Source organism: Coregonus clupeaformis, chromosome 25 (assembly GCF_020615455.1).
Source record: "Coregonus clupeaformis isolate EN_2021a chromosome 25, ASM2061545v1, whole genome shotgun sequence".
NCBI lineage: Eukaryota > Metazoa > Chordata > Actinopteri > Salmoniformes > Salmonidae > Coregonus > Coregonus clupeaformis.
In genome coordinates, this window is record NC_059216.1 from 3,167,875 (window position 1) to 3,185,422 (window position 17,548).

Consider the following 17,548-nt stretch of genomic DNA (forward strand, 5'->3'; position numbering starts at 1 on the left):
ACCCCAATGGTGGAACAAGCTCCCTCACGACGCCAGGACAGCGGAGTCACTGACCACCTTCCGGAGACACTTGAAATCCTACCTCTTTAAGGAATACCTGGGATAGTATAAAAGTAATCCTTCTATATAAAAATTATACAAAAATAAAATAAAAAAATGTGGTAAAGTGGCTGTCCCACTGGCTATCATAAGGTGAATGCACCAATTTGTATGTCGCTTGTCTGCTAAATGACATAAATGTAAAATTAAGGAAAGTTACTAAACTAGACTAATGGAAGTTTCTAAACTAGATTGAGGAAAGTTATTAAACTAGACTAAGGGAAGTTACACCTAAAAGTGTATAATTTTTCTCGCAAAAAATTAGTAAGGCGGACAAATTAAAGTTATAAAACCAGAAAAACATCCTGACAATTGAAGACCAGAATGACTAATCCTGACTACAAAAAAGTGTCCAGGGTAAAGAAAGTGCCAGAAGGAGAAGGACAGAAAAAGTGACAGAACCAGACAAAACAAAGCTACAGATGTAAACTGATATACTGTATAAAGCATTGATCACACTAAGTAGTATGCATGGATAATAATATTGTCACTAAGTGTTAAACAGTAACCTAATCCTATAGGCATATTCCCAGAGATAAGATCTATGGAAGACGGAAAGTGAAGTTCACTGGAAGTACGGTGTTAAAACCACTCAGAGATCTAAGATCGAACTCCTCTAACATCCCATTGAGCCTGTCTGTTTGGCAGCGTACAGTTCCTCTACTAGATCTGTTGTCCCAGGGTGTTGCACAGGATTGGCTGAGGATTTACTGCTAAGCCATGACTACGGGATGGAGGGAGGGAGAGAGGGAGAGAGAGAGAGAGAGAGAGAGAGAGAGAGAGAGAGAGAGAGAGAGAGAGAGAGAGAGAGAGAGAGAGAGAGAGAGAGAGAGAGAGAGAGAGAGAGAGAGAGAGAGAGAGAGAGAGAGAGAGAGAGAGAGAGAGAGAGAGAGAGGTGATATCTGGCAGATCAAAACCGGAAAGACCAATGCAGGGCTTATGACATTACAGCATGTTTGATCATTGGGGAAATGTTAGAATTTTGGTAATGTGTGTGTCATGCACGTCTACAGTGTGTATAATGGTTTTCTAAATTTTGTTAGGGTCTGTTCCGTGAGCCAGCCGAGGTCTGGGCTCAGAGACAGCGTGGTCTAGAACCTTCTCTGAGAGTGCAGACCTCCATGTGTTGGCAAAAATGTATGTCCAGTTCAAGAAAGCTTTCCAGCAGCCAGTGGCACTTACCACACAGGTAGCCTATTCTCAGGTGTTTTATACTCCAGTGAGTGTAATTTGCTCAATATTAGGAGTTGAGAAAGAAGATGTTATCCTCTTTTCTTCTGTGGGTACTGTATGTCATTCAACATGTTTTAATTTTTATTTTCATAAAAAGTATGTGACAAATACAATTGTATTTGACATATGCTTCGTAAACAACAGGGTAGCTATTTGGTTAACTATTTAGCAGTCTTATGGATTGGGGGTAGAATCTGTTCAGGGTCCTGTTGTTTCCAGACTTGGTGCATCGGTACCGCTTGTCGTGCGGTAGCAGAGAGAACAGTCTTATGACTTGGGTGGCTGGAGTCTTTGACAATTTTGAGGGCCTTCCTCTGACACCGCCTGGCACAGAGGTCCTGGATGGCAGGGAACTCAGCCCCAGCAATGCATTGGGCCGCACGCACCACCCTCTGCAGTGCCCCGCGGCCGGACCCCAAGCAGCCGCTACACCAAGAGGTGATGCAGCGCATCTGAGAGTATAGGTTTAACAGGCAGATTATCGGTTTCAGTTGACTGAAACAACAGAGTTTATGTAGTCACACGCACACACAGACACGGACACACACACACGTCTGTCTCAGTTGACAAAAAAAACAGTTTATGTAGTCAGACACAGGACTGATCAACTCAACAACCTCCCCCTGTTCGCCCCTCTGTGTGTGTGTGTGTGTGTGTGTGTGTGTGTGTGTGAGTGTGTGAATGCATGCCTGTGTGTGTGAATGTGTGTCTGTGTGTGTTGTCACCGGGCCCGACCGCTCGGCCTCAGCCCAAAGATCCCCGGTGAGGAGTCAATCTTTCCTTAATGGCCCTGAATGAATAAAAACTAGCCTATTAAAAGGCAATTGGGAGGCAATGAGAGCCGTGAGTGGAACCAGTCGGTGAGGTGAGCCGCGACCGGGCCCAGTGCAGCCTGGGACATTGTGGCCACATTAACATCACGCCGCTGATGTCCCTCCCATGTGCACATTAGCTAGGACTGCTGGGTAATCTGTCTTGTAGGAGAGGCCAGGGTCTCTGGTGGCCACAGAGCGGCTGTGCTGCCTCGGCTGTGTGTGTGTAGGGGGAGGGGGGATTTTGTGTGTGTGTAGGGGGAGGGGGGATTTTGTGTGTTTGTATGTGTGTGTGTGTGTGTAGGGGTGGGGGGGTTGAGTGTGTTTGTGTGTCCAGCTTTTGATGCCACCTTGTGTGTTGTCCCTCTCTTCCTATCTTCCTCTCTTCCTTGTTTCTCTATCTTGAATACATCACACTAAGGATATATCATTATTTAGTGCAAGCATGATAGTTATGTTACAGACAATACCACACAGTATCCACATAGACTGACATGGATGAACTGTAAACAAGCACGCTGTGAAAAGCCTTCCTGCTGAGGAAGTGTGTTAATACAAAGTGCCTAGGTTGTTGTTGTTGTTTGTTTGTTTGTTTGTTTAGTTATGTAGCCAAGTTGATCCCCAGTGGAGTGCCCCCCCCCCCCCCACACACACACACAGTGTGCAGGATAAATCTTTCCCCAGGCAACGTGTCTGGGGTGTAATTTACAAAATCAACCTTACGGTAATTAACAGCTGGCATTCCTCCTCAGCAACAACTATTTACCCTGATCACCAACAAACAGCAACAAACAACAACAAACAGCAACAAACAACGACACAACACACAGGGATAAAAGAGGAGGCCCTCACATGTTGTATCACATGATGTATCACATGTTGTATCGCATGGTTGTATCATATGATGTATCACATGTTGTATCAGATGTTGTATCGCATGATGTATCACATGTAATATCACATGTTGTATCGCATGTTGTATCGCATGTTGTATCGCATGTTGTATCGCATGATGTATCACATGTAATATCACATGTTGTATCACATGTTGTATCACATGTTGTATCACATGTTGTATCTAGGATGTTGTTTTTATTTCATAATGTAATGGCGTATAAAAGAAAATCACGACAGCTGTGATGGAAAAAGCAAGTTTCGGTACAATTTTATAAATGTCTGTCACGCCCTGGCCTATATAACTCTAGCTAGTTTGGTCAGGGTGTGAATAATCTATGTTTGTATTTCTATGTTTGGCCGGGTGTGGTTCCCAATCAGAGGCAGCTGTCGCTCGTTGTCTCTGATTGGGGATCATACTTAGGCAGCCAGTTTTCCTGCCTGTGTTGTGGGTTTTTGTTTGTGTTCGGTTAGTGTGGCTTGTTAGTGTTAGCCTTCCGACGTCACGTTTCGTTGTTTTTGTATGTTTATTCAGCTCAATAAACATGGATGCATTTCACGCTGCGCCTTGGTCCGTCCCGTTCATCAACGAGCGTGACAATGTCGACAGATAAGTTGTTCGTTCGACATAGTGGGATCTTTTTGTGTTGGTAAAATTATGCAAGAAATGGCAGTGGAAACGCCTTTATGTGCAAATATTTATATGATAACCATCATACTTGTAACGATCCCGGCAGTCTGAGTCGGGTCCTGTCTGGTGACTAGTGTTTCTGTTCGTGATCTCCAGTTTCCCGAGGGTTCGGGAACGCTCCGGGAGCGCTCTTGATTTCCGCACCTGCATCCCATCAGCAATCTGCACACCTGGTCCTGATCATCACCCTTCTTAGGCTCTGGCCTAACATCCAGTTCCTGCCGGATCGTTAGCCATGAACAGTATGTTTGTCAGCGTATCAGCCTCTGAGCTACTAGTGTTAGTTTTGTTGTTTTGCACCTTGTTGGCTTGCCGTGTACTTACCTCCGTTTGTTTCTATCTACAGTCTCTCACCCGGAACCTTCTCCCAACCTCTGCCTGATGGTCGGCGGCTGCCGAGCCATTACCGGGACCAACCACTGCACCCTCAACAACTCCATCCACGCCACCCGCTCTGTTCCCTGGATTATTCAGCCTCACTCGGGAATCTATTAAATAAACACTCATCTTTGTCTCAACGTACCTTGTCCTGGTCTGCTTCTGGGTTCTGGCTTAGTAAACCGTGACAGAACGATCCGGCCAGTAATGAACCCAGCGGACCTGGACTCTGTTCGCCATGCCATTACCCAGCAGGAGAAGATGTTGGGCCATCATAGCACGGTACTACAGGAGATCGCGTTGTCAGTTCGGGACCTTTCTACCGGTCTGACGGAGGTCCAGAACCAACGCAAGTGTCCGGTGGAGGATCCACTACCGGTTTCACCCATCTCGCCTGCCGCTTCTGAAGTTGTGTCCCTCCGTGAGCCCAAGGTTCCGACGCCGGATAAATATGAGGGGGGAGCTGGGAAGATGCCGTTCCTTCCTTATGCAGTGTGGATTAGTGTTCGATCTACAGCCCTACTCTTATGCCACAGACAAGGCTAGGATAGCCTTTGTGATTGAGTTGCTGCGTTGGCGAGCGCTGGAGTGGGCTTCAGCCGTTTGGGAACGACAGGATCCCTGCATGGCTTCATACCAGGGGTTCACGGCCGAGATGAGGAAGCTCTTCGACCATTCCGTCCGAGGGAGGGACGCAGCTAGGCGCCTGTTTTCTCTTCACCAAGGAACTCGCAGCGTGGCCGACTTCGTGATCGAGTTCAAGACGTTGGCTGTGGAGAGTGGGTGGAACGAGGAGTCTCTGCAAGCGGCCTTTTACCAGGGTCTGTCGGAGCAGCTCAAGGATGAGTTGATCTCCTATCCGGAGCCTAGTGACCTGGACAGCTTGGTAGCCTTGTCTATTCGGGTGGATAATCGAGTCCGAGAGCGAAGGAGGGAGAAGCAATGGGGTCCGTCCAATCGATCAGCTTCTCAGTTCCCAGTCGGGTCGGGTGGTGGACCAGAACACGTCGATCATTCTCCACCACAAAGGATTAGTGGAGAGGACCTCTCTCCCGATTCTGAACCCATGCAAGTGGGGCGGCACGGGTTAACCAAGGAGGAGCGTCAACATAGACGTAAGACCAACTGCTGCCTCTACTGTGGTCGCTCGGGACATTACATCTCCACTTGTTCCCGGCGGTCGTCAAACTGCCCGGCTCGCTAAAGTTGGGAGGACTTTTAGCGAGCCAGTTTCAACCTCTCAGTACCTCTGTCAGACCCCGTTTCCCGGCTACCCTTGTGAACAGGAATCAAAGCTTAGCGATTAACGCTTTATCGATTCAGGTGCCGATGGAAGCTTTCTTGATGCCGAGTTGGTGGAACAGCTGGGGCTTTCCAAGGAGCAATTGCCGGAAGCCATTGAAGCGACCACTCTGAACGGCAGTAGTCTGGCACGTATCACGATGAGGACTGAACCCGGTTAAGATGCGGTTGTCGGGGAATCATTCTGAGATGATTTCATTCTTCATTCTGCCGTCTTCCCATGTTCCTCTGGTCCTTGGATACCCCTGGCTGAAGGAACACAATCCCACGTTCGATTGGGTGACGGGCAAGGTAACGAGTTGGAGCCTTGATTGTCATGCTAACTGTCTCAAGACTGCCTGCCCCCATTCGGTTCCCAGTCAGGTGATTGAGGCTAAACCCCAGATTTGTCCCTGGTTCCCGAGACATATCACGATTTGGGGGAAGTTTTCAGTAAGCAGAAGGCTCTGTCACTCCCTCCCCACCGACCATATGATTGTGCCATCAATCTGTTCCCGGGAGCTGTCTACCCCAAGGGAAGGTTATACAGTATCTCCCGACCTGAACGTGAGGCGTTGGAGACCTACATCAAGGAGTCCCTAGCGGCTGGTCTCGTTCGTCCCTCGTCATCACCCCTGGGGGCAGGATTCTTCTTTGTGGGTAAGAAGGATGGCTCTCTTCGACCGTGTATTGATTATCGGGGGTTGAATGCCATCACGGTCAAGAACAAGTATCCTGCCATTGATGAGTTCTGCCTTCGACTCCTTACAGGGTGCTACGGTATTCACCAAGCTAGACCTACGCAATGCGTATCACATGGTCCCGGATCAGAGAGGGGGACGAGTGGTTGACGGGTTTCAATACACCGATGGGTCACTCGAGTATCAGGTGATGCCGTTTGGACTGACCAATGCTCCAGCCCGGTATTCCAGAGTATGGTGAACGACGTCCTGAGAGATATGATCGGTCTCTTTGTGTTTGTTTACCTGGATGACATTCTGATCTTCTCGAAGGAACCTTCCGACCCACGTCCAGCATGTCCGGCAGGTTCTGCAGCGATTGTTGGAGAATCGCCTGTTCGTGAAGGCCGAGAAGTGCGAGTTTCACGCCCACACGACATCCTTTCTCGGGTACATCATCTCCAGGGGAGAGATTAGGATGGACCAGGAGAAGGTTAGAGCGGTTCTGGAATGGGCCCAGCCCGGTACGAGATTGCAGCTCCAGAGATTTTTGGGGTTTGCGAATTTCTACCGCAGATTCATCCGGGATTACAGCCGTGTGGCCGCTCCGTTAACTGCCTTGACTTCCAGTATCAGGACCTTCAAGTGGAATCCGGAGGCGGATCGAGCGTTCTGGATTTGAAGAGGCGATTCACCAACGCACCGATTCTCTCTCAACCGGACACGGCCCGTCAGTTCGTCGTTGAAGTGGACGCGTCTGATGTGGGAGTTGGCGCCATCCTGTCGCAGCGATGCTCCACGGACAGTAAACTCCATCCCTGCGCCTACTACTCTCGTCGCCTTTCGCCTGCGGAGAGGAATTACGATGTGGGTAACCGGGAGCTTCTCGCGGTGAAACTTGCCTTGGAGGAGTGGCGCCACTGGTTGGAGGGGGCGGAGCAACCGTTTATTGTCTGGACTGACCACAAGAATCTTGCTTACGTGCAATCTGCTAAACGTTCTCAACTCCCCGTCAGGCCAGGTGGGCGTTGTTTTTCGGACGATTCAAGTTTTCCCTGACGTTCCGACCTGGATCTAAGAACGGCAAGGCGGACGCCTTGTCCCGGATGTTCTCCAAGACGGAGGAGAGTGGGTCCAAGACCGAGACAATTCTCCCCCAGAACTGCGTCGTGGGAGCAGTTATGTGGAAGATTGAGGAGGAGGTGCTGGCGGCCCTTCGGACTCAGCCCGGTCCCGTAACGGTCCACCCGGTCGGTTGTTTGTGCCTGAGTCGGTTCGTCCTGCTGTCCTCAAATGGTCCCACGCCAGCAGGATGGCTTGTCACCCTGGCGTGGCTCGGACAATGGCGTTTCTTCGCAGACGTTTTTGGTGGCCTGCCATGGCCGAGGATACTCGGGGTTTTGTTGCTGCCTGTCCAGTGTGTGCGCAGAATAAGAGTACCAATCGGCCCAGCTCTGGACTACTTCACCCCCTTCCTATTCCCCGGCGTCCATGGTCGCATCTGGCCCTGGACTTCGTCACTGGGTTGCCCGCTTCTGAGGGGAACACGGTCGTTCTGACTATCGTGGACAGATTCAGCAAGTTCGCCCCACTTTGTGCCAATTGCCAAGCTTCCCTCTGCCTCGAGACGTCCGAGATCCTGGTTAGGGAGGTTTTCAGGGTCCACGGTTTGCCCAGTGATATCGTTTCCGACCGTGGGCCTCAGTTTACCTCTCTGCTGTCTGGAAGTCCTTCTGTTTGGCCATTGGAGCTACAGTCAGTCTCACATCTGGTTTTCACCCCCAATCCAATGGTCAGGCGGAGAGAGCCAACCAGAAGATGGAATCCACGCTACGCTGTCTGGTCTCTTCCAACCCCACCTCCTGGGCTCTCAGTTGCCTTGGGTTGAGTATGCCCACAATACTCTCCCTACATCTGCCACTGGGATGTCTCCCCTTCCAGTGCCTGTATGGCTACCAACCTCCCCTGTTCCCTTCTCAGGAGAAGGAGCTCTCAGTGCCTTCTGTTCAGGCCCATATTCGTCGTTGCCACCGGACCTGGCATCGGGCCAGAAAGGTACTCCTTAGAGGTTCGGACCGGTATCAGCTCCAGGCGATCGTCGCCGGATCCCCGCTCCCACCTATACCATCGGAGATAGGGTTTGGTTGGCCACACGGGATCTTCCGTTACGGACTGAGTCTAGGAAGTTGTTACCGAGTTCATTGGTCCGTTTGTGGTGGAGAAGGTGATCAATCCAGTGGCAGTTCGACTCAAACTACCGAGGACGCTCAGAGTCCATCCCACCTTTCATGTCTCCTGCCTCAAGCCTGTCTTCCTCAGTCCTCTGTTGCCTCCTCCGCCTCCTCCTCCTCCTCCTCGGATGATCGGAGGTGGTCCTGCCTACACGGTGCGTCGCATCATGGATTCCAGACGGCGGGGCCGGGGTTTCCAGTATCTCGTGGACTGGGAGGGGTATGGCCCTGAAGAGAGGAGTTGGATTCCGCGCGACAGGTCCTAGATGCGGACCTCATCAGTGACTTCTACCGCCTCCATCCTGGCGCTCCGGGGAGTCCGCCCGGTGGCGTTCGTTCGGAGGGGGGTACTGTAACGATCCCGGCAGTCTGAGTCGGGTCCTGTCTGGTGACTAGTGTTTCTGTTCGTGATCTCCAGTTTCCCGAGGAGTTCGGGAACGCTCCGGGAGCGCTCTTGATTTCGCACCTGCATCCCATCAGCAATCTGCACACCTGGTCCTGATCATCACCCTTCTTAGGCTCTGGCCTAACATCCAGTTCCTGCCGGATCGTTAGCCATGAACAGTATGTTTGTCAGCGTATCAGCCTCTGAGCTACTAGTGTTAGTTTTGTTGTTTTGCACCTTGTTGGCTTGCCGTGTACTTACCTCCGTTTGTTTCTATCTACAGTCTCTCACCCGGAACCTTCTCCCAACCTCTGCCTGATGGTCGGCGGCTGCCGAGCCATTACCGGACCAACCACTGCACCCTCAACAACCCATCCACGCCACCCGCTCTGTTCCCTGGATTATTCAGCCTCACTCGGGAATCTATTAAATAAACACTCATCTTTGTCTCAACGTACCTTGTCCTGGTCTGCTTCTGGGTTCTGGCTTAGTAAACCGTGACAATACTGAAGTAAACTTGGAGTCCACGTGATGACATGGTGTGTGGTCCTCCCACTACGGCTCGGGAAACCATGCAGTTTATTAGGCTACAGATGAAATAAGTTATATGAACTTCCCAGGGTGGTGAAAGTGCACAGTGATTTTGATGCTCCTTTCCAATAAATATTGAGGGTCTTATTCTGGTGACATGATGATCGATGCTTGACTGCCATTTGACAAATACAAATATTCTCACTCTTATCCCTAATAATCTCTTCATGTAGACTAGCTGCACTGTATCTGAAAGCTGTTGGCTAGAGTGCACGTGCAAAGACCAGATTACGCACATTTGCTATTTAATGCAACAATTTTTGTTAAAAAACTGTCGGTAGTTGAAAATGCGATGGAAACACAATGAACACTTAGATTTTTATTTGGTACATGAAAACTTCAGTGAAAAAGTACATTTTGTGTGCACAACGTCATCACGTAGTGATTTCTATCCGCAACAAGTCCATTTGGTGGAAACACACCACTGGTGGGAAAATGCGCATCTTTTCTTTATGCAGATTCTAGAATATTTGCATGAAAATCTGTCATGGAAACCTAGCTACTGTCTGTGCGTTTTCCCCACCAGGAGTTCCTGTTTTTCTCACAACACCCTTTATTCATTGTGTGTTATTGAAATCAACTTTTTTGTGTGTCTTTTTGTTAATATCCCCCTTCCTTTTGGACAACTTATTGGACAACTATAATATAGTTTTTCGAGATATGAGTCCATACAATATTTGCAGACACACACAGCCTCAGTGTAAAAACCAACACTTGCTTTTACCATGGAGAGCAGAAAAGCACAGTCCAAAATAACTTCCCAACTTCAGCTACACAAATTTGTCAAACCTGTCAGCAATTGAATAAATCCACACTCACCCCCCATCCCCCACACATACACCCAGTCCACACTCAAATCCCCCCTCCTCTACACACACACTCCCTCCCCGACCCATCTCCCCTCCCACTACATACACTTGTGTGGGCAGGCATACGTAAATGCGTGGGCTGTGGCAGCAGCAGTGTGGTCTGGTCCCTATCCCAGGCATTAGGTAATTGAGTGTCTTTGCTCAAGGCCTTTCATGGATCAGGGTTTTTTATTAGCTCTTTTCCGAGCAGCCACGGCCCCGCAGCACGCACACACACACACACACACACACACACACACACACACACCAATTGCCTGGAAACGAGGGGAAGGAGAGAACACTTTCCCCAGAATGAGATAAAGAAGGCGGTAGGGTAGGTCGCGTGTCTCAGTGGAACTGGACACTTTGCTGGGGGGAGGTGTGTGTTGAGCTTTACATGTGTGTTGAGATGTGTCAAGGTACATGATTTCGCTCTGTATAGCGTTGTTTAGGGTAGATATGTTTCTTTGGCTTTATATACACTATTCAAATAATGATTTGTGGAAAATGGTTTAGGGGAAAAGGCTTTGTCGGTAATGCATATTTTTGTGTAATAGTCTTTGTGTACTGTAGGTTAAGAGGCATTATGAAGATGTGTTGAGGTGTGTGAACTGCACGGTTCAAGATAATGGTTTACTCTCTCTCTCTCTCTCTCTCTCTCTCTCTCTCTCTCTCTCTCTCTCTCTCTCTCTCTCTCTCTCTCTCTCTCTCTCTCTCACCAAAGCCATGTAACTCAGTCTTTAACTTTAGAGGTGAACAGCTGATTAACACACGCTAACACACAGCACGGAGGAGACACAGCGCTTTGACTGGATTAGGGAACACACACACACATGCATACCTCTACTGTACTACACTGCACCACTGCACTTACAGTATGCAGCTATTATAGAAACACATAGTCCGCCACCTCTCTGGCCGTTTGAGGCCTACTCAGGTCAGATTGTGTTCTCTGATAGTCCAGGAGGGAAACTAAACAGTCCTATTTCCACCCAGACAGCCAGAGGAGATGAAGATACCTCTCACAGTTTAATCAGAAACCACCCTGCCATTACTTTATAGCCAGTCTGCCTCTACTTCTACCTCTTGAAGAGATATTTTGACTCCTTACTTTCTCAGCAAGGAAGCTTTTTCCCATGATGATGATCCTGAGCTGGGAAACATAAATTGATTCTAAAGAGGAAATTAGATGGTGCTTATTACCCTGTCTAACTAGTAATCCTCTGTCATTCGTCTGGCGCGTGATGAATGTCCTGCTTTTTGCCTACCTCTCCTGCTTACCAATGAGGAGACGTCAGAGAGAGCCTGCACACACACACACACACACACACACACACACACACACACACACACACACACACACACACACACACACACACACACACACACACACACACCTTCCTGGCTGTCTAATGTGCTCCTGTCCCATTGACTGAGGAGAAGATAATAGTGAATATGGTGATTTTCAAGCGCATATTACATTGTTCAATTTTCTCTTTCTTTCTTTGCTCTTACCTTCCATCTCCATCCATTCTTACTACCTCTTCCCTCCTGTACTTGTGTGTGTATGGGTGTGCGTGTGCTTGTGCTTGTGTGTGGTTGTTTCTGTGTATGTTGTTGTTGTTGTGTGTGTGTGTGTGTTTGTTTGTGTGTGTGTGTGACACACACACCTTGATCAGTGTTATTTCCCCAGATTAGCATGTATTAACCCAGGGAGAAGGCAGACAGACAGACAGACAGACAGACAGACAGACAGACAGACAGACAGACAGACAGGAAGACAGGCAGACAGGCAGACAGACAGGCAGGCAGGCAGGTTAAACAGACAGGCAGGCAGGCAGACAGGCAGACATGTTAGACAGACAGGCAGGCAGACAGACAGACAGACAGACAGACAGACAGACAGACAGACAGACAGACAGACAGACAGACAGACAGACAGACAGACAGGCAGGCAGGCAGGCAGGCAGACAGGCAGACAGACAGGCAGGCAGACAGGCAGACAGGTTAGCAGGCAGACGGGCAGGCAGGCAGACAGGCAGACAGGTTAGACAGACAGGCAGACAGGTTAGACAGGCAGGCAGGCAGGCAGGCAGGCAGGCAGACAGACAGACAGACAGACAGACAGACAGACAGACAGACAGACAGACAGACAGACAGGCAGGCAGGCAGGCAGGCAGGCAGGCAGGCAGGCAGACAGGCAGGCAGACAGGCAGGCAGACAGGCAGACAGGTTAGCAGGCAGACAGGCAGGCAGACAGACAGACAGGCAGACAGACAGGCAGGCAGGCAGGCAGGCAGACAGGCAGGCAGGCAGGCAGACAGACAAGGAGATGTATCTAAATGCAGCAGCTGGTAGATATAATATAAATATAATATATAATATAAAAATATAATATGCCATTTAGCAGACGCTTTTATCCAAAGCGACTTACAGTCATGCGTGCATAATTTTTTTGTGTATGGGTGGTCCCGGGGATCGAACCCACTACCTTGGCGTTATAAGCGCCGTGCTCTACCAGCTGAGCTACAGAGGCCAAGCAGCAGGAGGACTAGATCAGCTCCACGGTGGTTCTGTCTGTCTCTGATACCATGAACTATACACCTGCACATTCTACTGCGCTCACGCTCACGCCACTAACTCAACTCACACTCTTAGACTATTCTCAGAGTAACCAGGGCAGAGAAAATGACCCTGTTGTTTGCCTAGGCTGATTGAAGCTGATTTAACTTGGAAGGTGATGTGGTGGCTCTGTCCTGCATTTTTAAGATTTTCTGTTTGGTTATGTCATAATAATATGTCTTGGATATGCCTTGACAACAAATACATTTGAACTCATTCAACAGTCTGATATGAGAGCTATGGTTATGTTGGATGAGTTAGATGTATACAAACGCTGGATTGCTGACGCTATGTATTGGCCATTGAGAGGCTTTGAAGCCCCCGGTCGGCCATATTGGCACTCCCCAGTAGGAGAAGTCCTCCATAGGAATGAATGGAACAGTATTTCAATTAAATGTTTCATGGACAAAATTACATTTATTTAAGTATTTTTGTTGTTGCAGTGGGGACAGTAACATTAGTAATCTCAAAAAAATATGCTTTAAGGAAAATGTTTCTATATATTTAAAAATGTAAATTGTTTATGTTAAACTGACATAATATAATTTAAAAGTATGCATTAAGGTGTCTGTAATAGAATAAATGTGGCAAAAATGTAGACATTAACAAATGCATTTCTATAGCTTCCAAAACGGTGGGGTACCAAGATGGAGGTGCGGTGGCTTCAACACAGCACCCCTTATTTCACATTTACATATTTAGCAGACGCTCTTATCCAGAGCGACTTACAGTTAGTGAGTGCATACATTATATACAGTGGGGAGAACAAGTATTTGATACACTGCCGATTTTGCAGGTTTTCCTACTTACAGAGCATGTAGAGGTCTTTAATTTCTATCATAGGTACACTTCAACTGTGAGAGATGGAATCTAAAACAAAAATCCAGAAAATCACATTGTATGATATTTAAGTAATTAATTTGCATTTTATTGCATGACATAAGTATTTGATACATCAGAAAAGCAGAACTTAATATTTGGTACAGAAACCTTTGTTTGCAATTACAGAGATCATACGTTTCCTGTATGTCTTGACCAGGTTTGCACACACTGCAGCAGGGATTTTGGCCCACTCCTCCATACAGACCTTCTCCAGATCCTTCAGGTTTCGGGGCTGTCGCTGGGCAATACGGACTTTCAGCTCCCTCCAAAGATTTTCTATTGGGTTCAGGTCTGGAGACTGGCTAGGCCACTCCAGGACCTTGAGATGCTTCTTACGGAGCCACTCCTTAGTTGCCCTGGCTGTGTGTTTCGGGTCGTTGTCATGCTGGAAGACCCAGCCACGACCCATCTTCAATGCCCTTACTGAGGGAAGGAGGTTGTTGGCCAAGATCTCGCGATACATGGCCCCATCCATTCTCCCCTCAATACGGTGCAGTTGTCCTGTCCCCCTTTGCAGAAAAGCATCCCCAAAGAATGATGTTTCCACCTCCATGCTTCACGGTTGGGATGGTGTTCTTGGGGTTGTACTCATCCTTCTTCTTCCTCCAAACACGGCGAGTGGAGTTTAGACCAAAAAGCTCTATTTTTGTCTCATCAGACCACATGACCTTCTCCCATTCCTCCTCTGGGTCATCCAGATGGTCATTGGCAAACTTCAGACGGGCCTGGACATGCGCTGGCTTGAGCAGGGGGACCTTGCGTGCGCTGCAGGATTTAAATCCATGACGGCGTAGTGTGTTACTAATGGTTTTCTTTGAGACTGTGGTCCCAGCTCTCTTCAGGTCATTGACCAGGTCCTGCCGTGTAGTTCTGGGCTGATCCCTCACCTTCCTCATGATCATTGATGCCTCAAGAGGTGAGATCTTGCATGGAGCCCCTGACCGAGGGTGATTGACCGTCATCTTGAACTTCTTCCATTTTCTAATAATTGCGCAAACAGTTGTTGCCTTCTCACCAAGCTGCTTGCCTATTGTCCTGTAGCCCATCCCAGCCTTGTGAAGGTCTACAATTTTATCCCTGATGTCCTTACACAGCTCTCTGGTCTTGGCCATTGTGGAGAGGTTGGAGTCTGTTTGATTGAGTGTGTGGACAGGTGTCTTTTATACAGGTAACGAGTTCAAACAGGTGCAGTTAATACAGGTAATGAGAGGAGAACAGGAGGGCTTCTTAAAGAAAAACTAACAGGTCTGTGAGAGACGGAATTCTTACTGGTTGGTAGGTGATCAAATACTTATGTCATGCAATAAAATGCAAATTAATTACTTAAAAATCATACAATGTGAATTTCTGGATTTTTGTTTTAGATTCCGTCTTTCACAGTTGAAGTGTACCTATGATAAAAATTACAGACCTCTACATGCTTTGTAAGTAGGAAAACCTGTCAAATCGGCAGTGTATCAAATACTTATTCTCCCCACTGTATATATATATATATATATTTATTTTATACTGGCCCCCCGTGGGAATCGAACCCACAATCCTGGCATTGCAAACGCCATGCTCTACCAACTGAGCTACATCCCTGCCTCCCATTCCCTCCCCTACCCTGGACCAATTGTGCACCGCCCCATGGGTCTCCCGGTCGCGGCCTGCTATGACAGAGCCTGGATTCGAACCAGGATCTCTAGTGGCACAGCTAGCACTGCAATGCAGTGCCTTCGACCACTGCGCCACTCAGGTCGGGCACTCAGTCATCTAGTGTAAATATAATCTAGTGTAAATATAAATAATTGGTTAAAGTGCCACATAAACATAGCCCTCCATTTTTTGCCATATTCTCTGTATCAGAAGTAGTGGAAGAAGAACTCTACTTTATTGATCCATTGAAATTCATCTTCTGCTTTATCCCAAGGGTCAGGTAGCTTGTGTGTGTGTGCCAAATCTCCTGTATCAGTGTGTATGTGTATGTATGTGTGTGTGTGTGTGTGTGTGTGTCTCATGTGGCCATCGCAGTGTTGATTGGTGCTCTGCAGTGACAGCACCCAGCTCACCTAATGACCTCTCACCCCCCGGTGATGCTAGCCATGATGATGAGGATGATGATGATGATTTCCTGTCATCCTCAGTGAAAGTCCCCAGCTCTGCCACATCAGGCTGCTGTCACCGAGACGAGATACGGAGGGACAGCCCCCCCCCCCCTCTCTCTCTCTCGTTATTAGTGTGTTAGATTACCACCCAAACAGAGAGCCCTTGTATCAGGCTCAGAGGGCCCGTACCGTAGCCTCCTGTCCAAGCAGTAAACACCAGTGAACCCCAATCCTTATCCCACTCTATAGCCTCAGGCCTGGCTTTTAGTTCCATCCACAACCCCAGCCCCAGCCCCGGCTGAGGCCCAACCTCCAGCCCCCTGCCACATCCCCATTCCCAGCCCAACCTCCATTTGTTGGCCAGGTCTCCTTGTCCTTGTCCTTGTCCTAGCCCCATTGTGCACCAGCCTTCAGACCAGCCCCCAGCCTCTGTTTCCAACCTCAACCCCAGGCTCATATCCTAACTCTAACCCTATGCAGCCCCAGCCCTCTCCCTGGTCTGTTAGCTAGCGTTCTCACCACCAGTGCTGTCTAATGGTGGATGGTGGCTAATTACTTTGTCTGATGAAGTGCATGCAGCCTGGCCGCCGAGCCTCTCCTTCCCCTTGTATTAGGCCTTCATCCATCAGCCTGCTCAACTGATGCCTCACACCACAGCCTAGGTCCACTGCCTGGTGTCAACACACACACACACACACACACACACACACACACACACACACACACACACAGTTTTTAATGTCGCCTCAGTAATTGCTTTTTCTACCCCTCCATCCTCACTAACCCCCCCACACATCCATGGCAGTGTCTTCTAATTATGATCATCATTGTGGCTCCAGGCTTGTGACAGGACAGGACAGGTGGAAAAATGTTTCAGCTGAAGATGACGCTTTGCTGCGGCCTCCTCTTGTTAATTATCCTGGGCGTAATGCATCAACATGATGCGTGTGATACACGAGCTGTGTTTAAATACCAATGACATTAATATTAATGATAACAATATTAATGATGTTCATTATGAGCCATCAATAAGTCAAATAAAGGAGGATAGTGGTAAGGATAGGGAGGGGCAGTGTGGACAGTCTGTGTGTGTGTGTGTGTGCACGTGTGTGTGTATGCCAGTCTGCATGCATGCATTTATTTGTGTGTGTGAGCGTGTGTGAGACAGTGTCTCTGGGTTGACTTGTCCCTTCCATCCCCATCTGTCCCCGTCCCCAGTCCTCTCTACAGCCTCTCTACATGAACATTAGCAGCCAGGCAGACGAAGAGGGCTAATTCACCAGAACGGTTTCATTGCGCTGTAAAACTCCCCGGCCCCTTCATTTGCAGTGTAATAAACTATTCTCCTAACAACATGGTCCTTCCTTCCCTTCCCCGTATATTTATCAATTAACCCCACACGTTCCTCCATTATGTCAGCATCTCCCTCTCCAGCCCTGCATACTCAGTAACCAGGCAGATACAGGAGAGAGGAGAGGAGAGGAGAGGAGAGGAGAGGAGAGGAGAGGAGAGGAGAGGAGAGGAGAGGAGAGGAGAGGAGAGGAGAGGAGAGGAGAGGAGAGGAGGCGTCATGGCCGCCTGGTGGTTTAAGAAGGGTTCCTCTCTGACACGGGACACTGTTTTTATACATGCAGTGATCCGCAATCAGCAGCACATAGAATAGATTTCACACTTATAATGCAGCAGTGTAGGACTGAAGTTACTGGTTTAGAGTTATTGTTATTGTAAAACCAGAGCTAACATTGTAATCTGTGCTGAGAATGTCAGATTTATTATGATATTTAATCAATAATCACTAGCAAATTTATTTTCTAAGAATGTATGTTTCAATCTA